Source organism: Elaeis guineensis, chromosome 5 (assembly GCF_000442705.2).
Source record: "Elaeis guineensis isolate ETL-2024a chromosome 5, EG11, whole genome shotgun sequence".
Lineage (NCBI taxonomy): Eukaryota > Viridiplantae > Streptophyta > Magnoliopsida > Arecales > Arecaceae > Elaeis > Elaeis guineensis.
In genome coordinates, this window is record NC_025997.2 from 97,664,238 (window position 1) to 97,685,530 (window position 21,293).

Consider the following 21,293-nt stretch of genomic DNA (forward strand, 5'->3'; position numbering starts at 1 on the left):
TGTTTGTAACCATCTGGCAGTGGGCCGTTTGGGGCCAGGAGGAGCTTGTTATGAAGAGCAGTGGAGTGAAATCGTGGCCATCACCATGATCTGCCATGTGGAGTCTGTTGCGGAGAGTGGAGCGGCGTCCTTTGTCATGACTTGCCAGAGAGTGGAGGAGCTGTGCGAAATCCATCAGGAAGTGGAGCAGAGTCATGGCCGTTACTGTGGCCTGTTAGGGAGTGATGGAGCCGCATGGAATCCGTCGCAGGAAGTGGAGCAGAGTCGTGGCCATTACTGTGGCCTGCCAGGGAGTGATGGAGCTATGCGGAATCTATCGCAGGAAGTGGAGCAGAGCCGTGGACATTACTGTGGCCTGACAGGGGGCCCAGGCCTATCGGTCGAAGTTTGGTTGAGGTGCCTGACGGAGACAAGTGGCTATCCATCTGAGAGGAGCTTGGAAGTTGCTGGCGAGCCTTCTACCGTTGGGTGCCTCGAGCGTTAACACTACAGGCGAGGGTCATTTGCTGTAGGAGCTCAGAGTCCGGCCCTTGTAGGAGTTTGGGGTGAGGTCTACCTGCAAGGAGTTTAGGGCGAAAGTCCGGCTCCCGTAGGGGCTCGGACGAAGTCTACCAGTTCGGGGAAGGAGTCCGGCTCCCGTAGGAGTCCGGACAAAATCTACCTGCAGTCAAAGCTCAGGGAAGAGGTCCAGCTCCTGTAGGAGCTCGGACGAAGGCTACCTGCCGTTGGAGTCGGGGATGAGGTCCGACTCCCGTAGGAGTCCAAATGAGGCCTTCCCGCAGCCGAAGTCGGGGATCAAGTCCAGCTCCCGTAGGAGTCTGGATGAAGTCTTCCTGCATTCGGAGTCGGGGATGAGGTCCGGCTCCCGTAGGAGTCCGGATGAAGTCTTCCTACAGTCAGAGTCGGAGATGAGGTCCGGCTCCCGTAGGAGTCCGGATGAAGTCTTCCTGTAGTTGGAGTCAGAAATGAGGTCCGGCTCCCGTAGGAGTCCGGATGAAGTCTTCCTGCAGTCGGAGTCGGGGACGAGGTCCGGCTCTCGTAGGAGTCCGGATGAAGTCTTCCTGCAGTCGGAGTCAGGGACGAGGTCCGGCTCCCGTAGGAGTCCGAATGAAGTCTTCCTGCAGTCGGAGTCGAGGATGAGGTCCGGATCCCGTAGGAGTCCGAATGATGTATTCCTGCAGTTGGAGTCGGGGATGAGGTCCGGCTCCTGTAGGAATCCGGATGAAGTCTTCCTACAGTTGGAGTCGGGGATGAGGTCCGGCTCCCGTAGGAGTCCGGATGAAGTCTTCCTGCAGTCGAATTCGGGGACGAGGTCCGACTCCCGTAGGAGTCCGGATGAAGTCTTCCTGCAGTCAGAGTCGGGGATGAGGTCCGACTCCCATCGGAGTCCGGATGAAGTCTTCCTGCAGTTGGAGTCGGGGATGAGGTCCAGCTCCCGTAGGAGTCTGGATGAAGTCTTCCTACAGTCGGAGTCGGGGATGAGGTCCGACTCCTGTAGGAGTCCGGATGAAGTCTTCTAGGTAGAAACTTGGGTGGGGTCCATCCGTCATGCAGAATCCGATCGACGCTGGTGGGGGTTTATCCGTTGACAGAACTTGAGAATGTTGCGGAGGCTCGGCCGTCGGAGAGGTTCGAAAAGATGTCGCCGAAGGTCGGGCATCGGTAGAACCCCTGGGGGGTCACTCCTGACATAAACTTCGGCTGGGGGGTATTTTATACGCAACACCAGTCTCCCTACTTTCGAGTTCGAGTTTCGAATGAAGGAAGTACAGAGAAATTTTCACAGCCGAAGCTGTCCCCTTGAATCCTGTGCACGATCGCCCTCAAATATCTGGGCATTTAATGCGCGCATGCTGGAGTCTTTCTCCAATTAGGGCGATCTGAAGAGTCCTTTCGGAATTCTCATCAGAGCGTAGTCCCAAGCGCCACACCAGAATGGTCCTGCCAGTGGTCAGCCCTATGCCACGGTGAGTGGGACACGTGGCGGGCATTGGTAGACCTAGGGACATCCGCCACCATAACTGTGCCAGGCCCCGTCGCTTATTTAAGCCCCCTCTTTCCCTCCAGGGACTTCACCTTGCTTGAGAGTCGACGCCTTTCTTCTGTTTGAGAGTTTAGCCACCCCATCGGTGCCCTTTTCGACTCTGGGCATTCTTCGCACCAATCCTCGCCATCTCCGTTGGCTCCCCGCTGCCCTCCATCTTTCGAGCCCTTTCGAGGAGTTCTCCCATTGGGGCCTCTACCCCGGAGGCCAATCTCAAGAGGATGTTGCGGATCGAGAGGAGTAGGAGGGGGAAGACAGTGGTCTGCGAGTTCAGCGGCTGCCGAACTGTCACCAAGGGTTCCCACTGCCTCAAAGGGGGCTCGAGGGAGAATTCTTTCAACAACAGGGATTTAATAACGGAACCAACCGATGAGCACGTTCTGCCCGAGAATTTCAGAGTAGTTGAACGAGGCGACATCGGTCAAGGTGGTAGAGTTGTCGTCATAAGCTGTGGCGGGTTTCTTGACGTTGTCGGGGTCGAGGGACCAGAGGCGGTCGGCATTGACGGTGGGGCAGTAGAACTTGTTGCGGGGATGGTAGAAGTAGCGCATGCCGACTTTGCTGAAGTACCTAAGATGATGGTCATCGTGGAGCACACAGTGGTGGTGCATGCCTCCGATGTCATCGCGGCCTCCGAGGTACTTCCGATTCTTCCCGATGCAGGTCATCGTCGTCGTTGCCGTCGCCGTCGCTGCCCCTTGAATTCTATCCCCCCCTTTTCCCCCTAGGGTTGGGGTTTCGGCAATGGAGTGGAATGAGGCGGGGGGAGAGGGCCGAGGGGTTTATCACACACACTGGAAAATACTGCTGAGAAGGACAGAACCGGAGGGAGAAGTCGAGAGCTTGAAGTGGTCCCTAACGTGTTCCTTTTGAGTCTTGTAGTAATGTTCTTTTTCCTTGGCTCTCAGGGTCTTGTAACGTACATCTTGAGAATGAGAAGGAGATTTTGTTACCTTGTCCGCACTTTGCGTCAAATTGTCGCCTGTCGAACTTCTTTCATTCACCATTATTATTGTTGTATTCCCCTCCTCTTTTTCTTCTCGTCTTCTTTCTCTCTTCTTCCCCCCTTTTTTCTCTTTTTTTTTTTTTTTTTTTTTTTTTATCGGTGTTGTCCGGAGGTTACTAGTCGCTGCCACATCGGCTCGCTTTTTCGGTCATCTTTCTTCCTCAGCCTTAACGGCTCTGTAATGCATATTTAGTAAATAACATGAGAAGGAAATTTTTCGCTACCTCTTTTACTCACGTGTTGAATTGTCATTTGTCGAGCTTCCTTCGGCTTTTGCCTTATCCGGTATCGATGCCATTTGGAGGTACCCGATCACCATCGCATTGACCCGTCCTTCTGTTTATGGCCGCTGATTTGTCCGGGACCATTCAAGTTTGACGCCTCCTTTCAGAGTTCGAGCTCGGAGATCTAAGCTTCTCGGCATCCTGAGGAAGCCGTCTTATCCTTGGCCTGCATCGAGAGCTCTTTTGGAGACCAGGGATTTTTGATAAGAACCCCCATCCTCGTTGAGACGAGGTCTCCTGCATTTTTAATGTAATTTATTTTTCATTTGTCGCTGATGTAGTTCGTCGCTTTCCTTTTTTTCTTTTCTCGAGTGAGGGTTTTCCCCCTGCTCTTAGTGGGGTTGAGGGAGCGCGGAGGGGTCGTTTGGGAGGTTCCTTTTTTCTTATCCGATTTTGAATGACCAGACCTTAATTGGTGTCAGGACATGGTTCTTCCCCTATTTCTGATGCGATAGGTTTCAGCTCAGGTTAGGATGAGGTCCTCCTCTTGTCTCTAATAGGGTTATGGGGGCACATATGGGCATCGCAGGGCCTCTCCCCCCATCCGGTCTAAGGGTAACCGGGCCTTCAACTTTGCTCAAGTTAGGGCGAGGTTCTCCTCCTGTCCCTAACAGGGCCGTGGGGGCACATATGGGCGTTGCAGGGCCTCTCCCCCCATCCGATCTAAGGGTAACTGGGCCTTCGACTTTGCTCAAGTTAGGACGAGGTTCTCCTCCTGTCCCTAACAGGATCGTGGGGGCACATATGGGCATTGTAGGGCCTCTCCCCCCATCCGGTCTAAGGGTAATCGGGCCTTCGACTTTGCTCAAGTTAGGGCGAGGTTCTCCTCCTGTCCCTAACAGGGCCGTGGGGGCATTATGGGCGTTGCAGGGCCTCTCCCCCCATCCGGTCTAAGGGTAATCGGGCCTTCGACTTTGCTCAAGTTAGGGCGAGGTTCTCCTCCTGTCCCTAATAGGGCCGTGGGGGCACATGTGGGCATTGCAGGGCCTCTCTCCCCATTCGGTCTAAGGGTAATCGGGCCTTCGACTTTGCTCAAGTTAGGGTGAAGTTCTCCTCCTATCCCTAACAGGGTTTGTTTTGACTGTCCTGTCGATATAGGCTCGTGCCAAGAGAGAAGACATGTGGATATAAAACTTCTATTTAAAATAAAGTTATCGGTAATACATTCGTAAGTTTTTCGAGCTCCATGGTCGTGGGAGGTCTGCTCCTCCGAGCTCCTTGAGGTAGTAAGTTTCGGGCCGGACCACCTCCTTGACTTCGTACGGGCCTTCCCAATTTGGGGCAAGCTTCCCTCGATCCTGAGATTGCGAGACGGCGGCTCATCGAAGCACCAGGTCCCCTGCTCTAAAGACTTTATTTTTGACCTGGGAGTTGTAACAGCGGGCGACTTTCTGCCTGAAGGCTGCCATCCGAACTTTAGCTGCCTCCCACTTTTCTTCTAACAAGTCGAGGTTGGCTTTAAGGCCTTGCAGATTGTGATGTTCGCTGAATGCCACGACTCGTGCCGACGGGAGCTTGAGCTCAATTGGGATAACGGCCTCCGTTTCGAAGGCTAGAGCAAAGGGGGTTTCCTCCGTGGGTAACCTTTGGGTAGTTTGGTATGCCCACAACACATGATAAAGTTTGTCTGCCCAAGTTCCCTTCATCTTTTCGAGCCTTGTCTTGATTCCTTGCAACAGAGTTCTGTTGGTCACTTCAGCTTCGTCGTTGGCCTGAGGATGGGCTACCGACGTGAAGTTGTGGGAGATGTTCAGGTCTTCACAAAATTCAGCAAATTTCGCTCCCGCAAACTCCCACCCATTATCAGTAATTAGGGTTCTCGACAGGTCGAACCTGCAAATGATGGACTTCCAGATGAAGTCTTGCACTTTAGCTTCTGTGATTTTTCCCAGTGGTTCGGCTTCAACCCACTTGATGAAATAGTCAATTGCTACTAGGAGGAACTTCCTCTGCCCCGACGCCACGGGAAAGGGTCAAAGGATATCCATTCCCTATTGCGCAAACGGCCATGGGGCGCTCAAGGGTGTAAGCTCGGTGGCAGGCTATCTCTGGATGTTGGCATATCTCTGACATCGGTCACACTTTCTGACGTACTCAATTGAGTCACGATACATTGTCGGTCAGTAATACCCTTGGCGGAGCAACTTGTGGGATAAGGATCTAGCCCCCAGATGGCTTCTACAGATTCCTTCATGCACCTCCCACAAGGCGTAGTCAGCTTTCGAAGGCTGGAGATATTTTAAAAGGGGCAAAGAGTATGATCTCTTGTACAACTTATCCTCATAAAGGATGTACCGGGAGGCTTGGTTTCTGACCTTCCGAGCCTCTTTTGTATCATGAGGGAGAACCCCGTCTCTGAGATATGCCACCAGTGGGTCTATCCAACTGGGCTCATGATCAATTTCCATCACGGGCCATGATTCTTCCATACTTGGGTACTTCAGAACTTCAAAGAGAACACCCTTGGGCAATTCAGTCAGAGCCAGCGTAGCCAGCTTGGAGAGAAGATTGGCCCTGATATTTTTCATCCTTGGAATCTACCTGATGTTGAAACTACTAAAGACGGGGACGAGCTCCTTTACCTTTTCAAGATACTTAGCCATGCTGTCCTCCCGCGTTTCGTAGTTTTCGCTGACTTGTCCCACTACCAATTGGGAGTCGCTGTGAACTTGAGCCGATCTATTCCTAATTCTTTGGTGATCCTCAATCCTGCGATCAGAGCTTCGTATTTCTTTCCATTATTTATCATAGAGAATTCAAAGTGCAGAGCGTACTCCATGACGATTTCCTCCAGACTGATCAAGATCAGACCCACGCCTGCGCCCGACATGTTGGAAGATCCATCCACGTAGAGGGCCCAAAAGCAACCAGGGGGGTCTGCTTCTTCTTCGAGGGAGTTCGGTCGGGGCTCCAGGCCGTTAATTTCACCCTGTTCAGGTTCGGCCTCCTCTGAGATAGTGCACTCTACTATAAAATCTGCCAGTATCTGAGCTTTCACTATCGGTCTAAGTCGATAGTGGATGTCGAATTCTGTAAGCTTGATCGCCCATTTCGCTATCCTCCCGGAGGCATCTGCCCGGTGCAGAATCATCTTGATCGGCTGGTCGGTGAGCAACGTTACGGTGTGCCCTTGAAAGTAGGGTCGGAGCCTCCGGGCTGCAATCAACAGGGTGTAAGTTAGTTTCTCTAATTTAGTATACCTGGTTTCGGCGTCTCTCAACGCGCGACTGATGTAGTAGATCGGCCGTTGAATTTTTGCTTCTTCCTTGACAAGAACCACTGCGAGAGCCATGGGGGAGACCGCCAAGTATAAAAATAGCTCCTCTCCAAGCTCGAGCTTCACCAACAACGGAGGCAAACCGAGGTAGCTCCTTAGCTCTTCGAATGCCTGTTGACACTCAATGGTCCAACAGAAGTTCTTCGGCCGCTTGAGGGTTTGGAAGAAGGGTAAGCACCGTTCGGCCGACCTCGCAACGAAGCGATTCAGGGTTGCCACCCTCCCTATAAGGTGCTGAACCTCTTTTATCGACTTCGGAGTGGCCATCTCCTGGATGGCGTGAATTTTCTCTGGATTGGCTTCAATCTCGCACCCCGATACCATGAAGCCCAGGACCTTCCCTGAGGTCACTCCGAAAGCACATTTATTTGGGTTCAGCTTCATCTTATATCTCTGGAGGGCGCCGAAGGTCTCCTCGAGGTCGGCGACGTGGTCCATGGAAGATTTGCTTTTCACGAGCATGTCGTGCACGTAGACCTCCATGTTGCGGCCGATCTGCTCCTTAAAGATTTTGTTCACCAGCCGCTGATAGGTCGCACCTGCATTTTTGAGACCGAAAGGCATGACCCTGTAATAGTAAAGGCCACAGTTAGTAATGAAAGCAGTCTTTTCTTCATCTTCTGGTGCCATCCTGATTTGATTATAACCGGAGAATGCGTCCATAAAGGTGAGAAGCTCATGGCCCGAGGTTGCATCCACCAGTTGATCAATTCTGGACAGAGGGTAGCTGTCCTTTGGGCAGGCTTTATTCAGCTTTTTGAAGTCTATACACATCCTCCACTTACCGTTTGCCTTTTTGACTAGGACAACATTGGAAACCCAGTCAGGATAATTGACTTCTCTGATGAATCTGGCTTTCAGGAGTTTGTCCACTTCCTCGTCTATCGCTTTCTGCCTCTCTAGTGCATGACCTCGGATTTTTTCTTTCATCGATCGATGCTTTGGATCGACTATCAGACGGTGCTCCATGACTTCTGTGTCAATCCCCGGCATGTCTACTGGAACCCAAGCAAAAATATCTGCATTCTTTCATAGGAAATCAATGAGCTGCGTCCGCACCTCTTCCCCCAGGTTGGAGCCGATCTTCACCACATGCTCTGCATTCCCATCGTTGAAAGGGATCAAAACCAGATCTTCGATTGGGCCGCCCCTTTCCTCAGCAAGATCATCGCGGGCATCCAGCCCATCAACTGGACAGAGGTCAGATTGGTCACTTCTTTGCAAGGCTATGTTGTAGCAGTGTCTGGCCAGGGCTTGATCTCCCCTGACTTCTTCGACCCCCTGGTTGGTAGAAAATTTCAATTTCAAATGGTAGGTTGACACCACGGCCCGGAGAGCATTGAGGCTGGGTCGGCCGAGAATTGTGTTGTAGGCTGACGGTGCCCTCACCACCAGAAAATTCACCAAAGCCCTGGATTATCTTGGATATCGACCTGTAGCTACAGTCAAAGTTATTACCCCCTCCACCGGGATGGCATCGTCGGTAAACCCTACCAGAGGGGGGCTAATCGGCCCCAACTGGTCATCAAGAATGGGTATTTTTGAGAAGGCGTCGTAGAACAAAATGTCGGCCGAACTTCCATTGTCGACAAGAATACGACAGACATCGTAATTAGCTATATTTAAAGAAACTACAACTACGTCGTTATGAGGAAATTGAACTCCCCGAGCATCTTTTTCAGTAAAGGTTATGGATTCCTCAATCTTTTATCGCTTGGGAGGTCCGACCAATACACCGGTTGTTCCCTGTCGGGATTCTCCCAACATGGTGTTGGCGAAATCCATCAGAAGCTGATCATCTGACCGCTCCACGCCGACTGCTGTTGCCGGAGGAGGAGGAGCCTAGGAGATCGGAGATGGGGCTGGGGCTTGTGGAGCTCGCCGAGATCTGGCCGCGGAGGCCGTTGGCCGCCTGGAGGATGCCCTTCGGAGAGGCATCAGGTAGAGGCCAGGCAGGAAACTGGAGGAGAGGATATCGGGGAAGATGATCGGAGGCGGTCCCATTGAGCGCTCCTTTAAGAACAAGGGTACTGCAAAGACACAGGGCCCTTCCTCTAGCGCCAATCCTGTTGGTGCAAAAATTCACCCGCATCGGAGAAGCTGGAGTCTAGGGAGTCGCGGTCCCCACCGGGACCTGCAAAGAAAGTCTAAATCAGTGTTGGGGGTGCTCCGGCAAGACCCTCCGACGCTCAAGTCAGTTCTCTGCCTCAACAAGAATGGAGTGCTCGAACAAAAATTTTAGCAGTGGGCCGTTCGGGGCCAGGAGGAGCTTGTTATGAAGAGCAGTGGACTGAAATCGTGGCCATCACCGTGATCTGCCACATGGAGTCTATTGCAAGGAGTGGAGCGGCGTCCATTGTCATGACTTGCCAGAGAGTGGAGGAGTCGCTCGAAATCCATCAGGAAGTGGAGCAGAGTCGTGGCCATTACTATGGCCTGTCAAGGAGTGATGGAGCCACGTGGAATCCATCGCAGGAAGCGGAGCAGAGTCATGGCCATTACTGTGGCCTGCCAGGGAGTGATGGAGCCACGTGGAATCCGTCGTAGGAAGTGAAGCAGAGCCGTGGCCATTACTGTGGCCCGCCAGGGGGCCCAGGCTTGTCGACCGAAGTTCGGTTGAGGTGCCTGGCGGAGAGAAGTAGCTATCCATCTGAGAGGAGCTCGGATGTTGCTGACGAGCCTTCTACTGTTGGGTGCCTCGAGCGTTAACACTACAGGCGAGGGTCATTTGCTGTAGGAGCTCGGAGTCCGACCCTTGTAGGAGTTCAGGGTGAGGTCTACCTGCAAGGAGTTCAGGGTGGAAGTCTGGCTCTCGCAGGGGCTCAGACGAAGTCTACCTGTTCGGGGAAGGAGTCTGGCTCCCGTAGGAGTCTGGACAAAATCTACTTGCAGTCGAAGCTCAGAGAAGAGGTCCGGCTCCCGTAGGGGCCCGGACGAAGGCTACCTGTCGTTGGAGTCGGGGATGAGGTTCGGCTCCCATAGGAGTCCGAATGAGGCCTTCCCGCAGTCAGAGTCGGGGATGAAGTCCAACTCCCGTAGGAGTCCCGATGAAGTCTTCCTGCATTCGGAGTCGGGGATGAGGTCCGGCTCCCATAGGAGTCGGGATGAAGTCTTCCTGCAGTCGGAGTCAGGGACGAGGTCCGTCTCCCGTAGGAGTCTGGATGAAGTCTTCCTGCAGTTGAAGTCGGAGACGAGGTCCGGCTCCTGTAGGAGTCTGGATGAAGTCTTCCTGCAGTTGGAGTCAGGGATGAGGTCCGACTCTCGTAGGAGTCCGGATGAAGTCTTCCTGCAATCGGAGTCGGGGATGAGGTCCGGCTCCCGTAGGAGTCCGGATGAAGTCTTCCTGCAGTCGGAGTCGGGGATGAGGTCCGGCTCCCGTAGGAGTCTGGATGAAGTCTTCCTACAGTTGGAGTCGGGGACAAGGTCCGGCTCCCGTAGGAGTCCGGATCAAGTCTTCCTACAGTTGGAGTCGGGGACGAGGTCTGGCTCCCGTAGGAGTCTGGATGAAGTCTTCCTGCAGTCGGAGTCGGGGATGATGTCCAGCTTCCGTAGGACTCCGGATGAAGTCTTCCTGCAGTCGGAGTCGGGGATGAGGTCCGGCTCCCGTAGGAGTCTGGATGAAGTCTTCCTGCAGTCGGAGTCGGGGATGAGGTCTGACTCCCATGGGAGTCCGGATGAAGTCTTCCTACAATCAGAGTCGGGGACAAGGTCCGACTCTCGTAGGAGTTCGGATGAAGTCTTCCTACAGTCGGAGTTGGGGATGAGGTCCGGCTCCCGTAGGAGTCCGGATGAAGTCTTCTAGGTAGAAACTTGGGTGGGGTCCGTCCGTCGTGCAGAATCCAGTCGATGCTGGTAGGGGTTTATCCATCGGCAGAACTTGAGAATATTGTGGAGGCTCGGCCGTCGGAGAGGTTCGGAAAGATGTCGCCGAAGGTCGGGCATCGGTAGAACCCCTAGGGGGTCACTTCTGACACGAACTTCGATTGGGGGGGTATTTTATACCCAACATATCTTAAACTGAAGAGGGCTAATTGGAGAATTTTTATGGAGTGTCCACAAGCCAAGCCACATCAAATTGGGTACCATAATCAAATTATGGTGTGAGCCCAATTGGATTAAAGTGGACGCCCCAAGTGGATAAGGATTGGAGAGTCTTGATCAATTTAAACTCTTGGGCGCCACCTCTATTTGTGCTTATCCAATGTTAGCACCATCTTTTAGAGATAAGGTGGGATTTTTATCTAATATGATCAGATGACATCACTCCACCAATCAAAATTTTTTCAAAATTTATTGGAATTTTTTGATTGGTTGAATGATGTGGCACTGCGCAGCATACAGGGTCTATATAAACCCTGTTGCGCCTAGGGTTTCGAGGAAGAAATTGTTTTATATACAAAACCTAATAACTGCTGCCCCCTCCCCTCTTCTCTACATCCTCCCTACTCTCCTTCCTCCCCTCTTCACATCCAAAGAGTTGGACATCCATCTGGCAAAGATCCAAGGCGTGGTGACGCCTGGAACAGAAGGCTGCAGGACTTCTTCGACAGGCTGCTGCTCCAACTTTAGGAAGACTTTTGAAGATCTTCCTAATTAGATATAGATCTAATTTTTGGAGCATAAATTTATGAGGAGAAGATATTCCAGATCCTACCTAAGTGGATATCGGTAGAGGCCCGACGCTTGCATGGCTACATCAGAACCTCAAGCTGTGCTGAGATCATCTATAGGGTCATCAGATTACCCTTGAGGTACTTCTTCTTTCATCATAGTTTTAGATTTAATTTTAGTTTTTCAATATCAGATATAAAGATTAGATCTAGAGACTTAGATCTAAAATACATGTAGGATAAAAAATTTTTGAATTTATTCCGCCCCAGATTTGGTGAAATTTGGAAGATCCTACGAGGAAAAGTAGTTTTCCTCCTTCACCTATGATGAGGCAATATCAGATATCGACTCTGAGAAATGGTTAGAGGCAATGAAATCAGAAATTGACTCGATGCATTCAAACCAAGTCTGGACCTTGGTAGATCCATCTGAAGGTATTGTACCTATTAGGTGTAAATGGATCTTCAAGAGAAAGATCAGTGTCGATGGGAATGTGGAGACATTCAAGGCTAGGCACGTCGCGAAAGGTTATAGTCAGTGCGAAGGTATTGACTATCAGGATACCTTCTCGTCCGTAGTCATGCTAAAATCCATCCATACATTGCTTGCTATTGCAGCCTATTTCGATTATGAAATATGGCAGATAGACGTAAAAATAGAGTTCTTAAATGGATATCTTGAGAAAGATATCTATATGGAATAGCCGCTTGGTTTCATATCCAGTGATGATGATCACAAGGTCTGCAAGCTGCAAAGGTCTATTTATGGACTTAAGCAAGCATCTCGAAGCTAGAATACTCATTTCAATGATGTGATCAAACTGTTTGGTTTCATCAAGAACGAGGAGGAACCATGTGTATTCAAGAAGGTCAGTGGGAGCGCAGTTATCTTCCTCATACTGTACATTGATGACATCCTCCTAATTGGAAATTATATTTTCATGTTGACCTCAGTTAAAATATGGTTGTCTAAAGAATTCTCTATGAAAGATCTAGGAGAAGCATCCTTTATACTGGGTATTAAGGTCTATAGAGATAGACTAAATAGGATGCTAGAACTTTCACAGAAGATGTAAATAGAGGAGGTGCTAAAAAGGTTTAGCAAGAAAAACTCCAAAAGAGGTTTAGTACCTTTTAGACATGACATTAATTTCTCCAAGAAGATGTGCCCTAGCACACTTGAGGAGATTGAATGCATGAGCAAGATCTCTTATGCTTTGAGAATAGGGAGCATCATGTATGCCATGCTATGTACACGACCTAGTATAGCCCATGCTGTGAGTGTCACAAGCAGATATCAGTCGAATCCAGACGAAGAGCACTGGATTTCTGTGAAATATATCCTTAAGTACTAGAGAAAGACTAAGGATATGTTTCTAGTCTTTGAGAATGGAGAACTCCAACTTCAGAGATTTACAGACTCAGACTTTATGTCTGATATAAATGATTGAAAGTCGACATCTGAGAGTCTGTTCATTTGCAATGGTGGTGCAGTAAGCTGGAAGAGTTCCAAGCAGACGGTGATTGCTGATTCTACCATGGAGGCAGAGTATATTGCTGCATCGAAAGCTACGAAGGAGCCATTCTGGTACAAGAAGTTTGCCGCAGAGCTTGGAATGATGTCATCGGATGCCATCCCCCTTTACTGCGATAATAATGGTGCCATAGCTCTAGCTAAGGAGCCAAGGTCTCACCAAAAGTTCAAGCATATCGAGTGGCGATTCCATCTGATCCGTGATTACCTCGAAAAGGATTATGTCGAGGTTAAGAGAGTCGACTCCACAGATAATGTGGCAGATCCACTGACAAAGCCATTAGGCCAGCAGAAGATCGAAGCCCACCTTGAGAAGATGGGACCTAGATATGTAGCCAATTGGTATTAGGTCAAGTGGGAGTTTGTTAGATGTGTGCCCTAGATGCCAGATTGGCTGACACATTCCTGTATAAATGTAAGGGCAAATTTATAATTTTGACTATAAATGAATAAAAGGATTATTCAACTATCACATTGTGTACATTATGTCTGTGATACATCTTTTGAGTTAGTAGGAATGTTAATTCATATTTTTAAGAGTTAAAAATTTAAGGCATGAATTTATATAACAAACTCATAAACAGCTCCTGACCATAGGATCATCACGAGGATGGTGATCGATCTGGAAGGTTGGTGTATGATCGCTTTCTTAAGATAGATGAGTCTTGAGTCTATGGTGTGGAGATACCGGAGCGAAAGTGGAAGTATTCATTGAGAATGAGAGTACTGAGCATGACCACCTCGAGCAGTCATAAGGAAGTCTACCTTCTCATCGATGACCAGTTCGATGCTGCAGCTATGTCTAGTTCTTTGACCTGAGGTACATTGATGATTCACTTTGAGTGTGTTATAGTTTGACTACACCATAACTCGATCTCCTAGCCATTCAAAATTCTGAGGTGTATGTTGGCTGTAGCATATTCATTGTAGGAACCAGATTGCACCAAGAAGGGATCTATCAACCTCGATAGATGAGAGGAGTAGTCCTATGATGATCGAAAGATCGAGTCCTTAAACCCATGGCCATGGCAGAGTGAAATAATGGAAAAGAGCTTTCCATTGGGGTTTCACATCGGACTCGGATCGATCGATTGATTCATATGACTGATGTTGGGTTTGACGAGTTCACCATAACCATAATTCAGTCGGGACTCATGATAGAAGAACTCAATGACACAGGTAGCTGCACTGAGAGGTTCGTCTTCATTTCTGATGAGTTACCACCATATACTGCTAGGTGTCACTAGTGAATTTTGGGAGCAATCAGAATGATCTTGATGATCGATTATTCTAATTATCTGAATCAGAAGAGTTCTGGTCCATCGAAAGGAGTTTCGATGATGTCGATAATGAGATCACGACATGTTTCATTACCATACAAAAATGAACCTAACTAGATCACACAAATAAAAGTTAGGGTCTGGATGTCATCAATTGAGTTAGCCCAGTTCGATTGATTTGGATTAGATCCAATTAGGTTCAAGGAAATCGTGTTAGCACACGATTGAGCCTAACTTTCTCCTCGTGTAATCTTTTCTATCTTGAGTGGGCCAAATGTGATTGGACTCACCCAAAAAATCTTGAGAAGGTTTTTCACAGTCTGACTAGAGTTAGTCTAGCTCAGAATGGACTTGTCTTAATTCATGAGATGAATTTAAGAAAACACCTGCCAATTCCTGTCACCTGCCATTTTTATTTTAGGACATTGGTCAAACGTTGACCCATGGACCTTGGACTAAAGGTCACTTGGTAAGAGGTCATTGGAGAGTTTTAGTGGAGTGTCCACCTGCTAAATTAGCCCTCAATATGGGTGCCATAATCAGATATAGCGTGCGCCCCAAGTGGATAAGGATAGAGTCCCATGAGATGAGGACTCTGATCCCTTGATCAACTTGGACTGTGGGGCGCCAATCTCACTATGCTTATCCAGTGTTGGCACCAACAGTAGGAGAGATTATGGGGATTCTTATCTGATATGATCAGATGACATTAATCTATCAATCAGAATTTTTTCAAAATTAATTGAAATTTTTTGATTGATCGAATGATGTGGCACTGGATGGCGCAGCAAGGTCTATTTAAACCCTGTCTGCACCTAGGGTTTAGAGAATCTGCTCAAACCCTAGAAAAAACCTGATATCCCTCCACTTCTCTATGCCCCCTCTGGTCCTCTCTCTCTCCTCTTCACGTCCAAAAAGTTGGATGTCCATCTAGTGCTTGTCCAAGGCGTGGTGGCTCCCTGATCAGATGGCTGCAGGAATTTATCGAGAAGCTACTGCTCCAGCTTCAGAAGATCTTTTGAAGATCTTTCAGATCAGATCTAGATCTAATTTTTAGAGCAAAGATTTATGAGGAGAAGATGATCCAGATCCTACTTGAGTAGATACCAATAGAGGCCAGGCGACTGCATCACTATTTTAGAACCTCGGGCATTGCTGCGATCATCTACAGGGTAATCTAGTTACCCTAGAGATATTTTTCTAATTCTCAAGTTTTAGATTTAATTTTAGATTAAATATTAGATAATAAGAATCAGATCTAATAGATCTTAGATTTGAAATAAAGTAGAATAATTTTTTTATAAAATATTTCACCACAGATCTCATTAGATTTGGAAGATCCTACAAGAAAAAAGATGGTTTTTCCTTTAGAGAGGGTCTTAAACCCTACTTTGTTCTTATGACCAGACGGCCATGAGGAATACCTTAATCAGAAATATTAATTTAATTATAAAACTAGTTAGATCTAAGTTACATATCACATATATAATTTCATATCTAACTTATACATGCTTTGCATACATCTCATGTATTAAAATCTGATCTAATTAGTATGCTTTCAGATCTAATACATCACATATAACATCTGAAAAATATGATTTAAATTAAACTATTCAATATAAAATCTATTCTAGACAGTTACTAGAATAATTTTACAACTAGTCTAGGCATGCAACAGATCAATCTTATGTATTAATTAAAATATTATTTTTTATTTTTTGATCTGAATATAATATTTATAATATCAAAAAAATAAAAAATAAATTAGATCTAATTTATATTTTAATCATATTAAAATATAAAACTATAAGACTATTCATAGATCAAACTACTCCTAGTCTAGTCATGCATCTCATACATGTTAGATCTACTTTGATTTAATTTTAATTTTTTTTGATTTCAGATCCTATTACATCTGATGTGACATCTAAAATCTATTAATATCAGATAAATAAAAATAAAAATCAGATCTAAATTAGATCTAAAATAGAGCCATCAACCTGGCTCTGATATTAGTTGAAAGAAAAATCAACTTTTTTCTTGTAGGATCTTCCAGATCTAATGAGATCTGGGATGGAATATTTCAAAAAAAAATTATCCTATGATATTTTAGATCTAAGATCTATTAGATATAATTCTTATTATCTGATATTAAATCTAAAATTAAATCTAAAAATATGAGGAATAGAAAAATACCTCTAGGATAACTAGATTATCCTGTAGATGATCGCAGCAATGCCCGAGGTTCTAAAATAGCCATGCAGTCACCTAGCCTCTACCGATATCCACTTGAGTAGAATTTGGATCATCTTTTCCTCATGAAGCTCCAAAAATTAGATCTGGATATAATCTGGAAGATCTTCAAAAGATCTTCTGAAGCTGGAGCAGCAGCTTCTCGATAAATCTCTGCAGCCTTCTAATCAGGAAGCCACCATGCCTTGGACAAGCACCAGATGGATGCCCAACCTCTTGGACATGAAGAGGTGAGGGAAAGGAGCAGAGGGAGATGGAGAAGTGGAGAGGATTTAGGCTTTTGCTGGTTATTGCATAGAGTCTCTAAACCCTAGGCACAGATAGGGTTTAAATAGACCCTACTGCGCCATGCAGTGCCACATCATTCGACCAATCAAAAAAAATCTAATTAATTCTAAAAAAATTTTGATTGGTGGAGTGATATTATCTAATCATATCTGATAAGAATTCCCACAATCTCTCCTACTGTTGGTGCCAACACTGGATAAGCACAGTGAGATTGGCACCCCACAGTCCAAGTTGATCAAGGGATCAGAGTCCTCATCTCATGGGACTCTATCCTTATCCACTTGGGGTGCACGCCCAATCTGAATATGGCACCCAATTTGAGGCCCAATTTAGCAGGTGGACACTCCATAAAAAATCTCCAATGACCTCTTGCCAAGTGGCCTTCAGTCTAAGGTCCATGGGTCAACATTTGACCAATGTCCTAAAATGGAAATGGCAGGTGATAGGAATTGACAGATGTTGTCTTAAATTCATCTCATGAATTATGACAAATCTTTTCTGAGCTGGACTGGCTCTAGTCAGACTATGAAAAACCTTCTCAAGGTTCTCTGGGTGAGTCAAATCACATTTGGCTCAGTCGAGATAGAAAAGATTACACGAGAAGAAAATTAGGCTCAATCGTGTGCTAGCACGATTTCCTTGAACCTAATTGGATCTAATCCAAATCAATCAAATTGGGCTAGCTCAATTGATGACATCTAGATCTTAACTCTTGTTTGTGTGATCCAGTTTGGTTCATTTTCGTATGGTAATGAGACATGTTGTGATCTCATCATCGATATCATTGAAACTTCTTTTGATAGACCAGAACTCTTCTGATTCAGACAATTAGAATGAAAGATCATCAAGATCATTCTAATTGCTCTCAAAATTTACCAGTGATACCTAACAGTATATGGTGGTAATCCATCAGAAATGAAGACGAACCTCTCGATGCAGCTACCTATGTGATTGAGTTCTTCTATCATGAGTCCCGACTAAATTAGGATTAAGGTGAACTCGTCAAACCCAACATCAGTCATATGAATCAATCGATTGATCTGAGTCTGATGTGAAACCCCAATGAAAAACTTTATTTTTTCATTATTTCACTCTGCCATGGCCATGGGCTTAAGGACTCGATCTTTCGATCATCAGAGGACTACTCCTCTCATCTACCGAAGTTGATAGATCCCTTCTTGGTAAGATCTGGTTCCTACAATAGATATGCTACAGCCAACATACACCTCAGGGTTCTAAATGGCTAGGAGACTGAGTTATGGTGTAGTCAAACTATAACACACTCAAGGTGAACTGTCGATGTACCTCAGGTCAAAGAACTAGACACACAGCTGTAGCATCGAGCTAGTCATCGACGAGAAGGTAGACTTCCTTATGACTGCTCGAGGTGATCACGCTCAGTACTCTCATTTTCAATGAATACCTATACTCTCGTTCTAATATCTCCACATCGTAGACTCAAGATACATCTACCTTAAGGAAGCGATCGTACACCAACCTTTCGGATCGATCACCATTCTCGCGATAATCCTCTGGTTAGGAGCTGTTTATGAGTTACTTATGTAAATTCATGCCTTAAATTTTTAACTCTTGAAAATATGAATTAATATTCCTACTAACTCAAAAGATGTATCACAGACATAATGTACACAATGTGATAGCAGAATATGTTAGATGTGTGCCCTAGGTGCCAGATTGGCTGACACATTCCTGTACAAATCTAAGGGCAAATTTGTAATTTTGACTATAAATCAATAAATGGGTTATTCTTCTATCACATTGTGTACATTGTGTCTGTGATACATCTTTTGAGTTAGTAGGAATGTCAATTCATATTTTTAAGAGTTAAAAATTTAAGGCATGAATTTACATAACTAACTCATAAACAGCTCCTAACCATAGGATCATCACGAGGATGGTGATCGATCTGGAAGGTTGGTATACGATCACTTTCTTAGGGTAGATGTATCTTGAGTCTACAGTGTGGAGACACTGAAGCGAGAGTATAGGTATTCATTGAGAATGATGTTGGGAAATGTGTCCCAAAAAGTCAATCGTCAAGCTGTTGACGGTTGAGCAACCAAGTATTGTAATTAATTTGTTAATAAAAAAAAATATATATATATATATATATATATATATATATATATTTGGCATCTTCATCATAAGCTTTCATCTTCTAATGAACTTCGTTGTTATGATGAAGTCCTTAGGACTATTTAGATTCGATAAAGAGAGAATTTATCGATTAGTCCTTAAAACTGTTCACGACCAAATGATAGGCTGTTAATAAGGACGACAGCTTCTATCGATCATAGGTCGCTGTAGGCCATATGGGTTGGTTGTCCTCTTAACCAAAGAGTGTGGAGACACTGGTATGGCATACATGTGAGATGTAAGGGTACATCGTCATTGAACGTGACCAACTCCAGAGCATTCTGCTGTCGAGAATGTCTCTGATGGGATATAGGTATAAGTGTCCCTTAGACTTGAGATCGCCTCAGTGACTTGCAAGCAACTCACTGTGCTTTGGTACTGGACTAACTGAATTTCTAATTCAGAGACGGAAGGCTTCTGGGCACAGTCAAGTACTTGCGAAGTCAGAGTGTGATCGAGATGGGATTGACCACTCCAAGAGTTGGAGAAGAATGAGTCGCTGTATTTCAATTTAGCAAAACCTTGGCCAGGGTAATCCATTAGATGGATTTGATATTTTGAAATACAATGTGGACAACCTGATCAGAGTTGACAGTTGAGCTCTGGAGTGTCCTATGATCATTTTGGTCAAGGGGATGAATTATATGAAAACTATATCCGCATGGGTTCTAAGGATGTTGTTCTACACATTCGACCTATCCGGTCGTCGGGTACCATTGCTAGATGGTCACTTCGATTGGTATAGGAATTTATTCTTATGCTACCAGCTTAGGTTCGGACCTATGATGTCACACATATTAGAGTTCATGATCCGATCAGATGGTTGATCAACGATTAAGAATCGTTCTAGGGTTAGATGATCAATACGATTGATATTTAACCCAGTGCAAGTGTTGCAGGAGGATCGATTAGCAATTTGATTGCTAATTGGCTTAATTTGATTAAGCCAATGGGCTGAGATTAAGTCTAATTAAATATGATTTAATTAGATTTATTTTGGACTTAATTGGATCAAGTCCAATTGGTTTATTGGATAAGCCAAGTGCAAGGAAAGACTAGTCCTAGTTCAACTAGGACTTGGGTCAATCTAATTTCTAATTTGATTAGAAAATTAAATCAGATTTAAATCTAATTCAATCTGATTAAATTAGGTTCTTAATTAGGTTAAGACCTATTTTATTTAGGTTGATCTAATTTTGATTTGATTTGGTTTGGGAAACCAAATTAAAACAAGTTATGAGACAGAATCCTAGTAGGACTAGGATTCCACCTTGCGCCACATAAACCTTCTCCACGCCCTCTCTCTTATTCAACGCCAATCTCCACTTATTTTGTGTGACAAAAGCCCTCTCCCAGATCTCTCCCACGTTCACAAAAGGTCTCTTCTCTTCTTTCTTACATGGAAGGTGGTTTGGATCAAATCTAAAAGGAATAAGTTTGGATTTCGAATTCTATGAGATGGAGTTTTAGAAATCCAAAACTCTTTCAATTTTGCACCAAATTTACCCAAATTTTTTTTAGAATTTTCGTGGATTTTAGAGTTTATATTGTACACCCTTTTCAGATGATCCATCTATGAAAATATGAAGGAGGTGCTCAAGAGTTGGGCGTCCCTTTACTTGCCATGTTTGGATAAGCCTTGACTAGGTGTTTGCCTAGACAAGGACTCTATCATATCTCTCTATATAAGATGAGTTTCTTTATGAAATTTTAGAGAGAGATAGATATTTGAGAGACATTTCTTCCATCCAAAAATTAGATAGAAATACCTTTGGGTCATGGAGATATAAAAGACGCAAGTTTGGGTGTCTAGAGAAAAAAATGTGAAGAAGAAGAGGGTCTTCTTCTTGGGTTTTTGTTTTCACATCTTTCCTCCCTCCATCTTGAGTTTCCTAAGAGTGTCCCAAATCTGAAACTCTTCCTTCTACTTTCCATCTTTGGAAGAGTCTAAATCAAGAAGAAGGAGGCACCTGATCAACCATCAAAGAAGGATCAGCGCAGTACTAGCATACTGTGCTGATTTCTTGAAGCAAGACTTCTGATCGAGATTCGTGGGCTCGTGTGGATGACTCCTAGAGGCCGGATGCATGTGCGGCTTGCAACATCATCCTCAAGCCCAGATCAGTAAGGTTAGAACGTCTAACTTGCAAGGTAATAGATCTGATCTATTGTTTAATACATACATTAGATGTAGTATAGAAACATGTTGATATGATCAACATGTAGTTCATGCTATATTTATATATTTTAATTTTTGATTTAATGCCATGTAATAATCATGTAATAGGATCTTAGATCTAGGGATTTTTTGATCTTAGAAAATAAATTTTGATTTATTTTAGTCTTCCGCTGTATGATCTTGAAAAAGTTTCAAGATCTAACCCTCTTTTTCAAGATCTAACCCTGAAACCCTAGATCTGGTTCCTACAATTGGTATCAGAGCCTAGGTTCTTTATTACATGATTATTTATACATGCTTAGATTTTTTTTTAGATTAGATCTAATTTATAATCTGATTATTAAATCTGAAATTAAAATTTTAGATCAATCACAAACTGCA